Here is a 21,121-nt window from a genome sequence, read left to right on the forward strand (position 1 = left end):
ATCTACAGATTCAATGCAATCCCTATCAAACTACCAATGGCATTCTTCACAGAATTAGAACAAAAAATTTTACAATTTATATGGAAACACAAAAGGCCCTGAATAGCCAAAGCAATCTTCAGAAAGAAAAACGGAGCTGGAGGAATCAGGCTCCTGGACTTCAGACTATACTACAAAGCTACAGTAATCAACACAGTATGGTACCGGCACAAAAACAGAAATACAGATCAATGGTACAGAATAGGAAGCCCAGAAATAAGCCCATGCACATATGGTCACCTAAGTTATGACAAAGGAGGCAAGAACATACAATGGAGAAAAGACAGCCTCTTCAATAAGTGGTGCTGGGAAAACAGGACAGCTACATTTAAAATAATGAAATTAGAACACTCCCTAACACCATACACAAAAATAAACTCAAAATGGATTAAAGACATAAATGTTAACACTGGACACTATAAAACTCTTAGACAAAAATGTAGGAAAAACACTATTCGATATAAACCACAGCAAGATATTTTTTGACCCACCTCCTAGAGTAATGAAAATAAAAACAAAAATAAACAATTGGGCCCTAATGGAACTTAAAAGCTTTTGCACAGCAAAGGAAACCATAACACAGATGAAAAGACAACCCACAGAATGGGAGAATATATTTGAAAATGAAGTGACGGACAAAGGATTAATCTCCAAAATACACAAGCAGCTCATGCAGCTCAATATCAAAAAAACAAACAACCCAATTAAAAAATAGGCAAAAGACCTAAACAGACATTTCTCCAAAGAAGACATACAGATGTCCAAGAGGCACACGAAAACACGCTCAACATCACTAATCATTAGAGAAATGCAAATCAAAACCACAGTGAGGTATCACCTCACACAGGTCAGAATGGCCATCATCAACAAATCTACAAACAATAAATGCTGGAGAGGGTGTGGAGAAAAGGGAACCCTCCTGCACTGTTGGTGGGAATGTAAATTGATACAGCCACTATGGAGAACAGTATGGAGGTTCCTTAAAAAACTAAAAATACAACTACCATATGACCCAGCAATCCCACTACTGGGCATATACCCAGAGAAAACCATAATTTGAAAAGATTCATGCACCCCAATGTTCACTGCAGCATTATTTACAATAGCCAGGACATGGAAGCAACCTAACTGTCCATCGACAGATGAATGGATAAAGAAGATGTGGCACATATTTACAATGGAATATTATTCAGCCATAAAAAGGAATGAAACTGGGTCATTTGTAGAGATGTGGATGGACCTAGAGTCTGTCATACAGAGTGAAGTAAGCCAGAAAGAGAAAAACAAATATCGTATATTAAGGCATATATGTGGAATCTAGAAAAATGGTACAGATGAACCTATTTGTAGGGCAGGAATAGAGACGCAGATGTAGAGAACAGACATGTGGACACAGTGGAGGAAAGAGGGGGTGGGACAAATTGGGAAATTAGGTTTGACATACACTACCATGTGTAAAATAGATAGCTAGTGGGAACCTGCTGTGTAGCACATGGAGCTCAGCCCGGGGCTCTGTGACGACCTAGGTGGGTGGGATGGGGGGAGTGGGAGGGAGGTCCAAGAGGGAGGGGATATAGGTATACATACAGCTGACTCACTTCATTGTACAGCAGAAACTAACATAACATTGTAAAGCAATTTTACTCCCATAAAAAATAATTAATTAATTTTTTAAAAAAAAGTTAAGATCCAGTGAGGTACAAAGAAAACAAAAGTGGACCAAAAACTCCCCAACCAGATAACCGCTGTTGATTAAACAAATGTACAACAAAACATACCTATATAAGATTAGAAAATTTAAATAATATGCCATTCATATATCTTCTTTGGTGAAATGTTTTTTCAAACTTTTTGTTCACTTCTTAATTTCTTTGATATTATTGAATTTTGAAAAATTTTTTAATATTCTGGTTGCCAATTCTTTATCAAATATATGTTTTGAAAATATTTCTTTCCTGGTCTGTGGATTGTCTTTTCATTTTCTTAACACAGCTTTTCAAAAACCTTAAGTTTTTAATTTTGATGAAACCCAATTTATCCATTTTTTTTTTTAGGGTCACAATTTTTGTGTCCTAAGAAATCTTTGCCTAACTAAGATCCCAAAGATTTTCTCCTATGTTTTCTTCTAGAACAGCAGTGCATAAGACTGTTTTCTGTGATGATAGAAATATGCTCTAATCTAAGCTAGAGTAATCAAGACAGTATGGTACTGGCACAAAAACAGAAATATAGATCAATGGAACAGGATAGAAAGCCCAGAGATAAACCCACACACATATGGTCACCTTATCTTTGACAAAGGAGGCAAGAATATACAATGGAGAAAAGACAGCCTCTTCAGTATGTGGTGCTAGGAAAACAGGACAGCTACATGTAAAAGAATGAAATTAGAACACCTCCTAACACCATACGCAAAAATATACTCAAAATGGATTAAAGACCTAAATGTAAAGCCAGACACTATAAAACTCCTAGAGGAAAACACAGGCAGAACACTCTTTGACAGCAAGATCCTTTTTGAGCCACCTCCTACAGTAATGAAAATAAAAACAAAAATAAATAAATGGGACCTAGTGAAACTTAAAAGCTTTTGCACAGCAAAGGAAACCATAAGCAAGATGAAAAGACAACCCTCAGAATGGGAGAAAATATTTGCAAATGAAACAACTGACAAAGGATTAATCTCCAAAATATACAAGCAGCTCATGCAGCTCAATATCAAAAAAACAAACAACCCAATCCAAAAATGGGCAGAAGACCTAAACAGACATTTCTCCAAAGAAGACATACAGATGTCCAAGAGGCACACGAAAACACGCTCAACATCACTAATCATTAGAGAAATGCAAATCAAAACTGCAATGAGGTATCACCTCGCACTGGTCAGAATGGCCATCATCAAAAAATCTACAAGCAATAAATGCTGGACAGGGTGTGGAGAAAAGGGAACCCTCTTGCAGTGCTGGTGGGAATGTAAATTGATACAGCCACTATGGAGAACAGTATGGAGGTTCCTTAAAAAACTAAAAATAGAACTACCATATGACCCAGCAATCCCACTACTGGGCATATACCCTGAGAAAACCATAATTCAAAAAGAATCACGTACCAAAATGTTCATTGCAGCTCTATTTACAATAGACAGGACATGGAATCAACCTAAATGTCCATCGACTGATGAATGGATAAAGAAGATGTGGCACATATATAGAATGGAATATTACTCAGCCATAAAAAGGAAAGAAATTGAGTCATATGTAGTGATGTGGATGGACTTAGAGTCTGTCATACACAGTGAAGTAAGTCAGAAAGAGAAAAACAAATACCATGTATTAATGCATATATATGGAATGTAGAAAAATGGTACTGATGAACCTAGTGGCAGAACAGGAATAGAGATGCAGACATAGAGAAAGGACTTGTGGACACAGGGAGGGAAGGGGAGGGTGGGACGAACTGAGGGACTAGCACTGACAATATATACACTACCATGTGTGAAACCGATAGATAGTGGGAAGCTGCTGTATAGCACAGGGAGGCCAGCTCAGTGCTCTGTGACAACCTAGAGGGGTGGGATGGGGAGGGTGGGAGGGAGGTGCAAGAGAGAGGGGATACAGGTATACGTATAGCTGATTCACTTTGTTATACAGCAGAAACTAACACAACATTACAAAGCAATTATAATCCAATAAAGATATAAAAGAATAATAATGAAATATATTTTAAAAAAAACCAGAAAAGCCTTTCCCACCAAGCTCAAAAAAAAAAAAAAGAAAAGAAAAGAAATATGCTGTAATCTGAGCTAATCAATACAGCTTTAGTTAGCCACCCATGGCCATTGAGGACTTGACACGTGGCTAGAACAACTAAGCAGCTGAATTGTCACACTGTATTTAGTTTTAATTATTTAAATTTAAATAGCCACATGTGGCTAACAGATGCAACAGGAAGTTCTAGAAGTGCTGTAGTTTTAAATTTTACATTTTGGTCTATGACACATTTTTAGTTAATTTTTGTATACATACAAGGTTCATTTTTTAAAATATGGATGTCAATTATTCCAGCACCAAGTTTTTGAAAAGACTATCTCTACTCCCATGAGTTATCTTGGCATCTTTGTCCAAAGTCAGACCATGTTTGTGTGGTCTGTTCCTGTACTCTGTATTCTATTCCATTGGCCTATGTGTCTTTCCACTCACCAATATCTCATTGTCTTCATATATGGTCAATTGCTCTTCGACAAGCATACCAAGAATACATAACGGGGAAAGGTTAGTCTCTTCAACAAACGATGCTGGGAAAACTGGATATCCACATGCAAAAGGATGAAACTGGACCCTTATCTTACACCATACATATATATCAACTCAAAATGTACTAAAAATTTAAATATAAGACCTGAAACTCTAAAACTCCAAGAAGAAAACATAGGGGAAAATCTTCATGACACTGGTCTTGGCACTGATTTGAACATGAAAAGGATACGCAACAAAAGCAAAAATAGACAAGTGGGGCTACATCAAACTAAAAAGCTTCTGCACAGCAAAGTAAAGAATCAAGAGCGAAAAGGCAACCTATGGAAAGGGAGAGAGTATTTGCAAACTGATAAGAGATTAATATTCAAAATATATAAGGAACTACTACTACTCAACAGCAAAAAAACAAATAAGCTGGTTAAAAATGGGCAAAAGACTGGGGGAGACATTTCTCCAAAGAAGATCTACAAATAGCCAACAGTTATATGAAAAGATGTTCATCATCAGGGAAATGCAAATCAAAAAACCACAATGAGATATCACCTCACGCCTCTCAGGATGGCCATTATCAAGAAAACAAAATAACAAGTGTTGGTGCGGCTGTAGAGAAACTGTAAGCCTGGTACACTGATGGTGAGAATGTCAGATGGTGCAGCCACTATGGAGAACAGTATGGAGGTTCCTCAAAAATTAAAAATAGAACTACCATATGATCCAGCAATCCAATTACTGGGTATCTATCCAAGAGAATTGAAATCAAGATATCAAAGTGATATCTACACTCCCAAGTTCACTGAAGCACTGTTCACAAGATCTAAGAGGTGGAAACAATCTAAATATTAGTCAACAGATGAATGGAGAAAGAAAATGTGGCATATACATACAGTGAAATATTATTCAGCCATAAAAAGAAGGATATCCTTTTCTTTGCTACAGCATGGATGAAATTTGAGGACCTTATACAAAGTGAAATAAGCCAGCCAGGACAAATACTGCATTATTCCAGTTATATGAGTTAACTAAAGTAGTCAGTCATCAAAGTACAAGAAGAATGGTGGTAGCCAGGGTCTGAAGGAAAGGGGAAATGGGGAGTTGCTATTCAATGGGTATAAACTTCCAGTAGTAAAAGATAAAAAATTCTACAGATCTGCTACATGACATTGTGCTTGTAGTTAACAATACTGTATACTAATTTATTAAGAGAGTAGATCTCATCTTCTGTATTTTATGTTCTTACCATACTTTAAAAAAACAAAAAAAACAGCAGCCCAGAAGCTTCGATTTTGCCAGTGGCAAATCTTACCTCAGCTTTCCGAGGAGTAGAGAAACTGTACTGTTCTGCACTGCCTGTGCAATGAATTCGGGGAAGTTTCTCCTGGGTTAGGGTGGTGGATACAGAAGTCAAACTATGGAGTCCACAAAAAATAATGAGAAATCCAGAACAGCCTACTGGAATCTTCACTCTGGGCCATTCTTGATGCTCAGCCCCATCCCAGATCTCCAGCTTCCCGGTATATAAGAACCTCAAGGTTGGGACTTCCCTGTTGGCACAGTGATTAAGACTCCGTGCTCCCAAGGCAGGGGGCCCAGGTTCAATTGCTGGTCCGGGAACTAGATCCCACACGCATGCCTCAACTAAGAGTTCACATGCCACAACTAAGGAGACTGCCTGCTGCAACAAAGGAGCCTGACTGCCATAACTAAGGAGCCAGCGAGCCACAACTAAGGAGCCCGCCTGCCACAACTAAGACCCGACACAACCAAATAAGTAAATAAATAAATATTAAAAAAAAAAGAACCTCAAGGTAGCTCTGCTTGACCACAGCAGACACCCATCTTTAAAGAGGACCCAAAAAAGCTTCATCATGAGCCAGCTGGGGGTTTGAAAAACACTGGAAAGAGCTTATTTAATAAAAGGCAATTAGAGATTGAGATAACAGCATGATTGGAGACAAGATGGCAGAGTAGAAGGACTTGAGCTCACCTCCTCTCATGAAAATACCAAAATCACAACTAACTACTGAACAACCATCGACAAAAAAAGACTAGAACCTACCCAAAAAAGATATTCTACATCCAAAGACAAAGAAGAAGCCACAACAAGACAGTAGGAGGGGTGCCTTCGCAATACAATCAAATCCCATACCCACTGGGTGGACAACCCACGAACAGGAAAGTAATTACATTGCTGAGGTTTTCTCACAGGAATGAGAGAAAACAACAGCAAAGATCAATACAACTAAAAGCTGGTTCTTTCAGAAGATAAACACAATTGATAAACCTTTAGCCAGCTTCAATAAGAAAAAGAGGTGGAAGGCTCAAATCAATAAAATTAGAAATGAAGACTCACAGACATAGAAAACAAACTTATGGTTACCAAAGGGGGAATGGAGGGGGAGGAATAAATCAGGAGTTTGGGATTAGCAGATGCAAACTACTATATATAAAAGAGATAAACAACAAGGTCCTATTGTATAGCACAGGGAACTATATTCTATATCCTGTAAGAAACCATAATGGAAAAGAATATGAAAAATAATATATAATATATATATCACAAATATATATGAACTACTTTGCTGTACACCAGAAACTAACACAACATTGTAAATTAAGTATACTTCAATTAAAAAAAAATTTTTAAACCCCCCCAAAAAATAAAAATAAAATAAGATAAAATTAGAAATGAAAAAGGAGAAGTTACAACTGACACCACAGAAATACAAAGGATCATAAGAGACTACTATGAGCAACTCTACACTAGTAAAATGGACAACCTAGAAGAATGGACAAATTCTTAGAAAGGTACAATCTTCCAAGACTGAACCAGGAAGAAATAGAAAATATGAACAGACCCATCACAAGTACTGAAATTGAAACTGTGATTTTAAAACTTCAAACAAACAAAAGTCCATGACTAGATGGCTTCACAAGAGAATTCTATCAAACATTTTGAGAAGAGTTAACACCTATCCTTTTGAACCTATTCCAAAAAATTGCAGAGGAAAGAACATCCACAAACTCATTCTGATATCAAAACCATCACCCTGACACCAAAACCAGACAAAGATACCACACACACATACAAAAATTACAGACCAATACGAATGATGAACATAGATGCAAAAATCCTCAACAAAATACTAGCAAACGTAATCCAACAATACATTCAAAGGATCAGAAACCATGATCAAGTGGGATTTATCCCAGGGATGCAAGAATTTTTCAATATCTGCAAATCAATCAATGTGATACACCACATTAACAAACATAATAAAAACCATATATGATCATCTCAATAGATGCAGAAAAAGCTTTTGACAAAATTCAACACCCAATTATGATAAATTCTCCCCAGAAAGTGAGCACAGAGGGAAACTACCTCAACATAATAAAGGCCATATATGACAAACCCACAGCTAACATCACACTCAATGGCGAAAAGCTGAAAACATTTCCTCTAAGATCAGCAACAAGACAAGACTCTTGCCACTTTTATTCAACAGAGTTTTACAAGTCCTAGCCACGGCAATCAGAGAAGAAAAATAAATAAAAGCAATCCAAACTGGAAAAGAAGAAGTAAAGCTGTCACTGTTTGCAGATGACATGATACTGTACATAGAGAATCCTAAAGATGCTACCAGAAAACGACTAGAGCTCATCAATAAATTTGGTAAAGCTGCAGGATACAAAACTAATACACAGAAATCTCTTGCATTTCTATACACTAACGACAAAAGATCAGAAAGAGAAATTAAGGAAACAATCCCATTTACCATCACATCAAAAAGAATAAAATTCCTTGGAATAAACCTACCTAAGGAGACAAAAGACCTGTACTCTGAAAACTGTAAGATGCTGATGAAAGAAATAGAAGACGACACAAACAGATGGAAAGATACACCATGTCCTAGGATTGGGAGAATCATTACTGTCAGAATGACTCTACTACCCAAGGCAATCTACAGATTCAATGCAATCCCTACAAATTACCAACAGCATTTTTCACAGAACTAGAACAAAAAGTTTTAAAATTTGTATGGATAAACAAAAGACCCCAAATAGCCAAAGCAATCCTGAGAAAGAAAAACGGAGCTGGAGGAATCAGGCGCCCTGACTTCAGACTATACTACAAAGCTACAGTCATCAAAACAGTATGGCACTGGCACAAAAATAAAATATAGAACAATGGAACAGGATAGAAAACCCAGAAATAAACCCACACACCTATGGGCAATTAATCTATGACAAAGGAGGCAAAACTATACAACAGAGAAAAGACAGTCTCTTCAGTAAGTGGTGCTGGGTAAACTGGACAGCTACATGTAAAAGAATGAAATTAGAACACTCCCTAACACCATACGCAAAAATAAGCTCAAAATGGATTAAAGACCTAAATGTAAGACTGGATACTATAAAACTCTTAGAGGAAAACATAGGCAGAATACTTTATGACATAAATCACAGCAGTATCTTTTTGGATCCACCTCCTACAGTAATGAAAATAAAAACAAAAATAAACAAATGGGACCTAATGAAACTTAAAAGCTTTTGCACAGCAAAGGAAACCATAAACAACATGAAAAGACAACCCACAGAATGGGAGAAAATATCTGCAAATGAAGCTACCAACAAGGGATTAATCTCCAAAATATACAAACAGCTCATGCAGCTTAATATCAAAAAAACAAACAACCCATTCAAAAAATAGGCAGAAGATCTAAATAGACATTTCTCCAAAGAAGACATACACATGGCCAAAAAGCACATGAAAACATGCTCAACACTGCTCATTATTAGAGAAATGCAAATCAAAACCACAAGGAGGTACCAGCTCACTCTGGTCAGAATGGCCATCATCAAAAAGTCTACAAATAACAAATACTGGAGGGGGTGTGGGGAAAAGGGAACCTTCCTACACTGTTGGTGGGAATGTAAATTGGTACAACCGCTATGGAGAACAGTATGGAGATTCTTTAACAAGCTAAAAGTAGGGACTTCCCTGGTGGCACAGTGGTTGAGAATCCGCCTGCCAATGCAGGGGACATGGGTTCAAGCCCTGCTCCAGGAAGATGCCAAATGCCGTGGAGCAACTGGGCTCATGTGCCACAACCACTGAGCCTGCGCTCTAGAGCCCGTGAGCCACAACTACTGAGCCCACGTGCTGCAACTACTGAAGCCCACGTGCCTAGGGCCCGTGCTCCACAACAAGAGAAGCCACCACAATGAGAAGCCCGTGAACCACAACAAAGAGTAGCCCCTGCTCGTGGCAACTACAGAAAAGCCCATGTGCAGCAATGAAGACCCAACACAACCAAAAAAAACAAAAAAAAACCACCTAAAAACAGAACTACCATATGATCCAGCAATCCAACTCCTGAGCACTGATCCAGAGAAAACCGTAATTCAAAAAGATACATGCACTCTATAATGTTCACTGCAGCACTATTTACAAGAGCCAAGACATGGAAGCAACCGAAATGTCCATGGACAGAGGAATGGATAAAGAAGATGTGGTACATATATACAATGGAATATTATGCAGCCATAAAAAAGAATAAAATAATGCCATTTGCAGCAACATGGATGGACCTAGAGATTATCATACTAAGCGAAGTAAGTCAGAAAGAGAAAGACAAATATCATATGATATCACTTATATGTGAAATCTAAAAACAATGATACAAATGAACTTATTTCCAAAACAGAAACAGACTCACAAACTTCGAAAACAAACGTATGGTTACCAAAGGGGGAAACATGGAGGAGGGAGGGATAAATTAGGAGTGTGGGATTAACATATACACACTACTATATATAAAACAGATAATCAACAAGGACCTACTGTATAGCACAGGAAACTCTACTTAATATTCTGTAATAACCTATATGGGAAAAGTATCTAAAAAAGAATGGATAAATGTTTATGTATAACTGAATCACTTTGCTGCACACCTGAAACTAACACAACATTGTAAATCAACTATAATCCAATATAAAGTAAAAATTAAATTTAAAAAATTGTTTTGGCTATTCTAAGTTCTTTGCCTCTCAATATAAATTTTAGAACTAGCCTATTAATTTCCACAAAAAATGGCTGCTGAGATTGTGGTTGTAATTTCATTGAATCTACACATCAATTTGGGAAGAAATTACATTCTGATAATATTGAGTCTCCCAACTTATGAACCCAAAATATCTCACCACTGATATTAGGTCTTCTCTAATTTCTCTCATCAATTTTGTAGTTTTTAACATACAAATCTTACACATATTTTGTTATATTTTCCCTAAGTATTTAAATAGTTTGAATGCTTTTTTTTTTTTTTTTTTTTTTTGGCCACACCTTGCAGCTTGTTGGATCTTAGTTCCCCGACCAGGGACTGAACACAGGTCACTGCAGTGAAAGCTCCAAGTCCTAACCACTGGACCACTGGAATTCCCTGAATGCTATTTTAAAGAGCACTTTAAAAAGTCTTCAAGTTCAAATGTTTGCTGTTAGAAAAGTACGAGAGTTTTCATATATTGACCTTGGATCTTGTGACCTTGCTAATTTTACCTACTATATCCAGGAGTTTTTTGGAGATTCTTTGGGATTTTCTACACAATCACGGTATCTACAAATAAAGGCATTTTTATTTCTTCCTTTCCACTCTGTATGCCTCTTTTTCTTGCCTCATTGCACTAGCTAGGACCTTCAGGAAAATGACGAATAAGAGTGGTGAGAGCCAGCATCCTTGCTTTGTTCTGACTTTAGGGGGAAAGCATTCAAGTCTTTCACTATTAAGTATGATATTAGCTGTAGGTTTTTCATTCATGCCCTTTATCAGGTAGCGGAAGTTCACTTTTATTCCTAGTTTTCTGAGAGTTTTATCAGGAATGAATAATAAATGTTTCTTAAAATGCTTTTTCTGCATCTATTGAGATGATCATATGGTTTTTCTTCTTTAGTCTGTTGATATGGTGAATTGCATTGATTGATTTATCAATAGTGAACCAATCTTGCATCTTGTGATAAACTCCACTTGGTCACGATATATTTTCTACTCTTTTTATATAGTGAATTTTGTTCAATTTTCTTTACTGTGAGAAAATGAACAACAGAAAACTTACCATCTTAACCACTTTTAAGTGTACAGTTCAGTGGTATTAAATATATTCAATATGGGTTCAACCATCACCACTATCCATTTCCATAGCTCTTTTCTTCTTGGAAAACTGAAACCCTGTACCCATTAAACAATATTTCCCCATTCCCCCTGCCCCTAGCCCCTCAAAATCACCATTCTACTTTTTGCCTCTATGACTTTGACTACACGAAGTATCTCATATAAGTGGAATCATATGGTGTTTGTTGTTTTGTGACTGGCTTATTTCATTTAGCATTGTTGTTTTGTGACTGGCTTATTTCATTCAGCATAAGGCCCTCAAGTTTTATCCATACTGTAGCATTACCAGAATTTCCTTCCTTTTCAAGGCCGAATAATATTCCTTTGCATGTATATACCACATGTTGCTTATCCATTCATCTATCAACGGACACTTGGGGTGCATCCATCTTTTACCTATCATGAATAATGCTATGAACATGGATGTACAAATATCTCTTCAAACTCCTCCTTTTAACTGAAATACAGTTGACATACAATAGTATGTTAGTTTCAGGTGTACACATAGTGATTTGACAATCAAATACATTATGAAATGATCACCACAATAAGTTTAGTAACCATCTATCACCATACAAAATTATTACAGTATTATTTGCTATATAATGTGTATTACATCCCTATGATGTAAAAGTGGAATTGCTAGATCATATGGTAACTCTATTTTTAATTTTTTTGAGGAACGACCATACTATTTTCCATAGCAGCTATATCATTTTACATTCTCATCAACACTGCACAAGGGTTCCAATTTCCCCACATACTCACCAATACTTATTATTTTCTGGTTCTTTTGATAGTAGCCTTCCTAATGGGTGTGAGGTATACTGCTGGCCTCATAAAATTAGTTGGGAAGTGTTCTCTCCTTTTCTATTTCTGGAAGAGTTTGTGTAGAATTGGTATTATTTCTTCCTTAAACACCTGTACAATTGACCAGTGAAGCCACCAGACTTTTCCTGTGGGAAAGCTGTTAGGTTATCTACTACTTCTTAAGTAAGTTCTGGTAGTTAGTCCTTCAAGGAATTTGCCCATTTCATCTAAGTTATCAAATTTATTGACATAGAAAATTGTTGATAATATTCCCTACTATCATTTTAATGTCTGTAGGGTCTGTAGTGATGTTCTTTTTCATTCTTGATATTGATTTGATTAAGTCTAGCTTTTTTCCTGATAAGTCTAGCTAGAGGTATATCAAATTTATCTTTCAAATACCACTTTTTGGTTTTAGTGACTTTCTCTATTTTTGTTTGCAACTTTATTCACGCCCTTATCATTATTATTTCCTATTTTCTGTTTGTTTTGGATTTAATTTGCTCGTCTGTTTTTTAGTTTCTTAAGGTGGAGGCTAAGATCATTGATTTCAGGCCTTTTTTGTTTCTAATATATGCCTTTTATGCTACACCTCCCTCTAAGCACTGCTTTAGTATGTGCTGCATTTTAACTGTCATTCCATTCAAAGTAGTTTTTAATTCCCCTTATGCCTTCCTCTTTGACTCAGGGTTATTTAAAAGTGTGTTGTGTAATTTCCAAATAGTTGGAAATTGCCCAGATATTGTTATTAATTTCTAGCTTAATTCTCCTGGGATCAGAGAACATACTTTATATGATTTCTTAAATTTGTTGAAATTTGTTTTATGGCCCATAATATGATCTAACTTGGGGAATTTCCTACATACACTTGACCATAATGTGTATTCTGCTACTGCTGGATGGAGTATTCTCTAAAAGTCAATTATATCAAGTTGGCTAATAGGGCTGTTTAGGTCTCTACATCCCTACTCATTTTCTGTCTACTAGTTCTATGGAGTACTGAAAAAGGAGAGTTGAACTTGCCAGCTAAAACTATGAATTTGTCTATTTCACCTTTTGGTTCTTTCAGTTGTGTTAGGTGCATTCACATTTGTGACTGTTAAGTGTTCTTGATGAACTGACCCCTTATTCACTATGTAATGCCCATCTTCTTCCTTGGTAGTATTTCTTGAAGTCTACTTTGGTATTAATAGAGCCACCTCTTCTTTCTTTTGATTAGTGTTTTGCATGGCATATGTTTTTTCCATCTTTTTACTTCTAACTTATCTATGTCTCCATATTTAAGGTGAGTTTGTTGTAGATAGCATATAGAGTTGGTTCTTGACTTTTTTAAAATCCAATCTAACAATCCCTGCAGTACTTTTTTGAAATGTAATTCTCCCTCTAAGTACTTGTTTTTTAAAAAATGCACCTGTGCTGGGGGGTCATGGAGCTGGTTTTTCATGCAGAATGCGGGTGGCCCAGGGCCAGGGTGCAGCAGCCCTGCTCTGGGATGGCAACCTGGCCATGTGGGCCCCAGTCACATCTCCAGGCACCTGCCTCCCGCTGAGCTGCATGCTAATTGCCCCAGTCTCCCAGCCTCCGTCCCACCGGGCCCTCCCAGTGTTCATTTTTAAAAAGAAAATTAGGTGTCTTTCCATATTAAGGCACTTTTCAAGCCACTAGCTCTGATTCTTTGTAATGCAATTTTTTCCTTGTTCTAGAGGTTGCTTATAGACTTGTCATGTAAATTAAACATAATTCCTTTCTTCAAAAAGAGCTTGAAGTATTCTTAGTATTTCTAATCTTCTCCCAATCGTAATGAGAAGCAAACATTATCCCCCCAGTAATTCCCAAATCACTGGCCTCAACTCAAACCTCCCAAGTCATTATCTTCAGCTTGATGTTTAGACTCAGTATGTCTAAAACTGAACTCTTATCTTTCCCCTCACAGTCTTCCTCTCAAATTTGTACCCCTGTTTTGTATCCCTCCTCTCAGTGAGTAGTATTACTATTCTCTCAATTGCCAAAACAGAAACCCAGGCATTACTCTCTTGTCTCCCTTCATCCAAGCTATCACAAGACTGCATTAGTTCTACTCATATATAAGAGGAGATCAAAATGGCAGAGTAGGAGGACAGTGGACTTGCCTCCCTACACAAACACATCAAGAATACATTTACATGCAGAGCAATTATCACTGAAAGCAAACTGGAGACAGGCATAAAGACTCTTATATGTGCAAGGCTGTAAAGAAAGATCCACACGGAGTCAGGTAGGAAAGCAAGAGAAGCGATAAGGTCAGGACCTACGCAAACATACAGTAAAGGCTGTGGATCAACCACTTAAATAGCTAGTATGAAAATTAAAAGACAAAAACTGTAAATCAACTACAACCACAAGAAGCAGTTAAGGGATAAACATGAAGATGTAAATATGACACCAAAAACACAAAACGTGGGGGAGGGGAATTTTAAAAAGTATATCTTTTAGAATGTGTTTGAACTTAAATGACTATCAGTTTAAAACAAGGAGATACAGTTACAGGTCAACATATATGAACCCTATAGTAACTACAAATCAAAAACCTACAATAGATACCCAAGAACTAGAGAGAAAGAAACACAAGCATACAACTAAAGAAAATCATCACACTACAAGGGTAAAAACTAAAAGAAGAAAAGAACAGAGAAGAATTACAAAAACAACCAGAAAATAAGTAACAAAATGGCAATAACTACATACCTATCAATAATCACTTTAAATGCCAATGGACTAAATGCTCTGATCAAAAGACATAGGGTGGCCACTTGGATGAAAAAAACAAGACCCATTTATATGCTGCTCACAAGAGACTCACTTCAGACGTAAAGACACACAAACACACACACACTCTCAAGGTGAGGGGATGGAAAAAGAAATTTCATGCAAATGGAAGCAACAAGAAAGCTGGGGTAGCAATACTCATATCAGACAAAGTAGACTTTAAAACACAATCTGTAACAAAAGACAAAGTAGGGCATTATATAATGATAGGGGATCAATACAAGAAGAGCATACAACATTCATTAAAATATATGTACCTAATATAGGAGCACCTAAATATATAAAGTATTAACAGACATAAAGGTAGAAACTGACAATAATACAATAATAGTAGGGGACTTTAACACCCCACTTACATCAATGGACAGATCATCCAGACAGAAAATCAATAAGGAACCAGTGGTCTTGTATGACACGTATGACACATTAGACCAGCTGGACTTAACAGATACCTACAGGATATTCTATCCCAAAACAGCAAAGTACACATTCTTTTCAATTGCACATGGAATGTTCTCCAGGACAGATCATATGCTAGGCCACAGAACAAGTCCCCCAAAATTTAACAGAATAGAAATTATATCAAAACAAAAACACTAATTCAAAAAGATACATGTACCCCAATGTTCACAGCATTATTTAGAATAGCCAAGATATGGAAGCAACCGAAGTGTCCATGAAGAGATGAATGGATAAAGAAGATGTGGCATGGGCTTCCCTGGTGGCGCAGTGGTTGAGAATCTACCTGCCAATGCAGGGGACACGGGTTCGAGCCCTGGTCTGGGAAGATCCCACATGCCGTGGAGCAACTGGGCCCGTGAGCCACAATTACTGAGCCTGCGCGTCTGGAGCCTGTGCCCCGCAATAAGAGAGGCCGCGACAGTGAGAGGCCCGCGCACCGCGATGAAGAGTGGCCCCTGCCTGCCACAACTAGAGAAAGCCCTCGCACAGAAACGAAGTCCCAACACAGCCATAAATAAATTAATTAATTAATTAAAAAAAAAAGATGTGGCATATATATAAATACACATACATATACACAGTGGAATATTACTCAGCTATAAAAAAAGAATGAAAATTTGCCATTTGTAACAACATGCATGGAGCTGGAGGGTATTACGTTTAGTGAAGTAAGTCAACAGAGAAAGACAAATACTGTATGCTATCACTTATACGTGGAATCTAAAAAGATAAAACTGAATGAATTTAAAAAAAAACAGATTTACATATATAGAGAACAAACTACTGGTTACCAGTAAGGAGAGGGAAGGGAGGAGGGGCAAAATAGGGGCAGTGGATTAAGAGGTTCAAACTATGACACGTAAAAGAAATTAGCTACAAGGATATATTGTACAGCACAGGGAATATAGTCATTATTTTATAATAACTTTAAATGGAGTATAATTTATAAAAATATTGAAGTGCTATGTTGTACACCTGAAACTAATATAATATTGTAAATCAACTATACTTCAATATTTTTAAAAAAAGATGCAAGTTCTGCAGTATGCAACTTGAGTTTTTACCAATTATGTTCTAGGACGATACACCATTCTTTGAAGAAAAAAATTCTACTCATACATATTTTTTCAGTTATCTTCCCTTTTCCATCCTCATTTTATCTGCAGTGTCACTACCCTTTCCAGGCAACCATCATTTCTTACCTGGACTTCTGCAATGGTCTCCTAATAGTTGTTCCTCCTACTCACAGTCTTGAAGCCCCCAGCATTCGTCTACCCTACTTTCCGAAACCTTTACTCACAGATTCAAAGTCCTCTGACTCCTTCTTCCTTATTTATCCTCATCTCTCACACTTTCCTCTTTCACCAAAGCCACTGCCCCCAACACACCCCTACATCTATACATCTATATTGATTAACATTGTACTTTCCAGGTCCTAGAACAATGGATGCACTCTTCTGCATCACGTCTTTTCACATGCTGTTCCTTTACTGAGACTGTCCATCTCCTCCTGCCTTCACTTGATTTTTACTTATCCTTCAGACATCAATTAAGGTACCCTTTTCCTGGGGATCTTTCCATGACACCCTAAGCTGGGTTATGTGCTCTTTATCTCTTTAGCACTTAACAATCTGAAGTTATTTTGCTCTCTGTTACCTCTCTCTAAATTGTAACTCCCATGAGAGCTGGGGCTGCTTTACATCTTGTTCACCACTCTATTCCTGTTACTGTTAAATTCAGAAATCCTTATTTTGTTAATAGAAACGGGTAAAAATTAGAACAGAGGAGTCAATCGCAGTGAAAGAATTGTAATTCCGCTATACTGACTGCACTGACAATGGGCTCAATCAAAAATATTCATTGCCCACCATGTCTTTTTTTATTGTGTGAGCATTATAGGACTTGGACTCAGAAGACCTTGGGCAATTTCCTTTCACCGTCTCTGAATTTTTTTTTCCTTTTCTGAAATTTTTTCTTCATTTCTTCAATGGCTTAAGCAATACCTATATTAAAGTGATATAGGAGAACTGATGAGAGGAGATAAAGTGAAAGCCTTTTGTAAAACAAACAATGGTACATATACATACATATCATTATATACATATATGTTTCACTGACTAATCCATGTTGCCCAAAGTCTAATGGCTTGTTTTTAATCCATCAGTGCTTTCTACTATTAATTTCCAATATTTTAATAAAGCCCAGGATAAACACAAATTTACCTTTCCTGTTCTAAAGTCTAAAACCCTTGTTTTAAAACACTTGTCATCCAATATCAATTTTATGAGCAGATCCTTAAGTATTATACTTGCTATGTATTAAATTAACATTCTTGATCCGTTTACTAAAGTAAGAAATGATTGGTTTTGGCTAAGGGCCACACTAACATTGTAAGAGTTCGTTATTTCATTTGAAACAAAGAAAAAACAACAAAAATTTTAAAGGAGACTACTGTTTCTCAATGAAACATTATATTCAGGATTTCTACCACAATTAAAAGGTTTCACTTTTCAGAAAGATTCTTTTCTCTTAAAAAAAATAGAGGAAACAAAGTCATAAATTTCCTGAGGTGAAAGAACACATAATAAACAGTGTCTTATTCCCCAGTGTCCAAAATGGTGAAATAAAATGGATATGTATGATAAACATAACTATAAATGGAAATGATACATTCTCAATGAATGTTTATTATGACTGTTGCAGTTATTCAGCATATTATACTCTCTGTTAAATAATGTATGTTGAACTGAAATAGTGAGACCAAGGACAACTAGCTCTTTTAAGCCAAATTCAAGAAGTTGTTAACACCAGCACATAAGTTCTACAACTGTTTAAAATACTGAAACGAGAAGATGAAAATAAATGAAAAAGTCAAACTCCGAAATCTCTCATATGCTTTCAATACTATATTTTAAAAGTATCAGTCATAGATAATATCAACCAAATACTTTTCCCAGCAAGGAGCTATTGTGTGGGCAGAATACTGACTTTTGCAAACACCTGTCAGTCATTTAAGGGGGTCAGGATCTATCAGTTATTTGTACATATCTTAGATGCTAGGCATCATAAACCATGTATAGTCACGGTAGACTTATAAAAAGCTAGTCACACTCTTGCAAAGCATGTTTTATGATAAACACACCACAAACAAACTATCACTGGTACTGAGGGGCAAAATCCAGCTGGGTTTCTTTATCCCTAACCCCAGTTTCAGCTGCAGGTTTTTTCTAGTAAGAACAGTAGTTTGGTTTACTCAACACTGTAGAAGCAAGGGTGTGGTCACCCTTCTCCAAATAATATTACAAATGGATTTTCCCTGAACTCTTGCAGCAACAGGATCTTTAAGTGGTTACTGGTAGGAAAAGGTGAGATTAAGGTCAAAATGTCTGAAAAATAAAAATTAACAAAAGCTTTCAAGGACCACCCTAGAGACAATGGAAGCTGGGGTATTACTGAGACCACGAAGGTAATACAGCACAGAACACGAATATTTTTTAAGCTTTCAACATGGAGCCCCAGTAACAGTTGAACATACGGTTTTGCCAGCTCTCCTGCTGAGTATGGACAATTTTATCCCAAATTAATCCAGTACACTAATAACCATGCCAAATACAGATCAATCACAATTCCTTCATCATCATCATCATCAGAAGAGGGCTAAATGGGGACTTCCCTGGTGGTCCAGCGGTTAAGAATCCCTCTTCCAAAGCAGGGGACATAGGTTCAATCCCTAGTCAGGGAACTAAGATCCCACATGCCGAGCGGCAATAGAGCGGGGCAACAGAGCCCACACACTCCAACTAGAGAGCCCGCACGCCACAACTAGGCAGAAGCTAGCACACCCCAACGAAGAGCCTGTGCACTGCAACGAAAGCCAAAAATTATTTTTAAAAAATTTAAAAAACAGAACTAAATGTTAAGATCAAATTCAGAACAATCAATGAAACGTTTCTTTTAGCGTTTCTAAAACACTACCAACTAGAGAGATAGGGAAAATTAGACCAAGGAAGCCTTTTCTAAGTCAGGGATAAGTGGGAGTGTACTTAATCAATTATTAAGTGTATCCCGTCTCCCTGGCTAGCTGACAGAGTAGAAAGGGACCGCTATCCGCAGGTATGCACCCTGGCTCACATGGTCTGTGATTGCATCCCCCAGACAGCTTGGCTACTCTAAAATAGACTCTACGTCGACGCCATTTGCTCTGCCTGACGCCTGGAACTAGCATTATGAGCCCAGCATGTGCCAGGAACAACGCTCCACACTCCCTTCTCGTTACCTTCGAAGCACGTTCTGTGCGCTGACAAGGAAACGGAGGCCCAAGCTCACACAGGGGCCCTGGCACTAAACCACCGTGTAACTTTCACCTTGTTGAAATGAGGGCAAGGGCGTGACTCAGATGCTCTAAATACTCACTAGGCTGGTAGTATTTGTGACGTTAACTCTTTTCTTCCGGGCCACTCGCAAGCCGCAAGCCCTCTAGAAGGGTGGGGAAACTGAGGCCAGGCTGTGCCACGCCAGAGGTCACAGAGCCGGTGGCGGGCAGACAGAGGCCTCGAAGGCTGATCTCTGCGAGTCTCAACGTCCGTTTGTTAACACCGCCCAGCTCTTCTGCTTGGCTTACTCGGCCCTGAAATCCCGCAGGTTTTCAGGGGAAGGGACCTGGGCCGAGGCGCTCCCTCCCGTATCGTTTTCCCGTCGGCAGCCTCCGTCGACAGGGGAAAGCGGCAGCCCGCCCGCCGGCCCCACCCGCCACCAGCTGCAGGGCACCGCGCCAGACACAGGTTGCCTGTTCCCAGGCACTACCTCCTCCGCCTTTACCCCTCTGCCGCCTCCGACCTCGCCCTAGCCCTGCTGTGCGCCTGCGCGCCCGGGCCCTAGAGCCCGTGGGCCGGCTGCTCACGTGGGCCGGCTGCTCACGTGGGCCTGCACCTGGCCCCGCCGCCTACAATGGCAAGGCGGGGCCTCGCGCTCACCACGCCCCCTCGCTGCCCCCGCCCCCCGAGGGAGCGCTGCAGGCTCGGCCGATTCATGCCCCTCTCGCGCAGCCGGCCGCGCCTGCTTGGCCGCGTGCTGTGTGCGCGTGCGCCAGGTAGGGATTTGGAGGGGGTCGGAAAACTGTTGCGCGGCTAAGGCCGCGAGCTCTACTGGAAGGCGGGGGGCGGGGGGGTCCGGGCAGGCCTGGATGCGGGAGGGGGCGTTTCCTCGGAAAAGGAAGGAAGTGGGTGTCACGGGCCGCACACCCTGCCCTTTTGGGGTTGTCAGAGGAACGTCAGAAAGGACTGCTCCAGATTTCCCCATTTCATGTCTAAATGCAAATCTCTGGAACCCTCACTAACTCCTTCATGTCATGAACCTCAGCAGTTCCTTCAGAGCAGCACACCCTTCAGTAATGATCATCTCTAGAGCATTCTGCGGGCAGAGTCTCTTCCAGCAGAAGTAGCAGGCTCAGAGTGATGCTCTCCTCCGAGGGCGCCCACCCGGCCATCGGCCGGCCTTAGAGGCCAGTCCAGGTCACGCATACAACTCTAGTGACACTTCGACTTCTTCCATTAACGTAACCCAATTACAGGTATTCTTGTG

The 21,121-nt window shown here is 38.7% G+C and overlaps 1 long non-coding RNA gene across 6 annotated transcripts in view; it reads right to left on the minus strand.

Annotated features, from left to right (window-relative positions):
• The window catches only part of LOC132375170 (uncharacterized), a 136,133-nt gene that overhangs the window by 29,294 nt on the left and 85,718 nt on the right, over positions 1-21,121 (minus strand). For 3 of the 6 annotated variants that reach the window (XR_009505944.1, XR_009505941.1, XR_009505940.1), the window contains exon 1: positions 19,955-20,388. The exons of the other annotated variants lie outside the window; for them this stretch is intronic. This is a non-coding gene — a long non-coding RNA (uncharacterized LOC132375170). Of the gene's footprint in view, positions 1-19,954; positions 20,389-21,121 lie in introns of those variants that run through there. 6 annotated transcript variants of the gene reach the window in all.

This window comes from Balaenoptera ricei, chromosome 11 (assembly GCF_028023285.1).
Source record: "Balaenoptera ricei isolate mBalRic1 chromosome 11, mBalRic1.hap2, whole genome shotgun sequence".
In the NCBI taxonomy this organism is placed as follows: domain Eukaryota; kingdom Metazoa; phylum Chordata; class Mammalia; order Artiodactyla; family Balaenopteridae; genus Balaenoptera; species Balaenoptera ricei.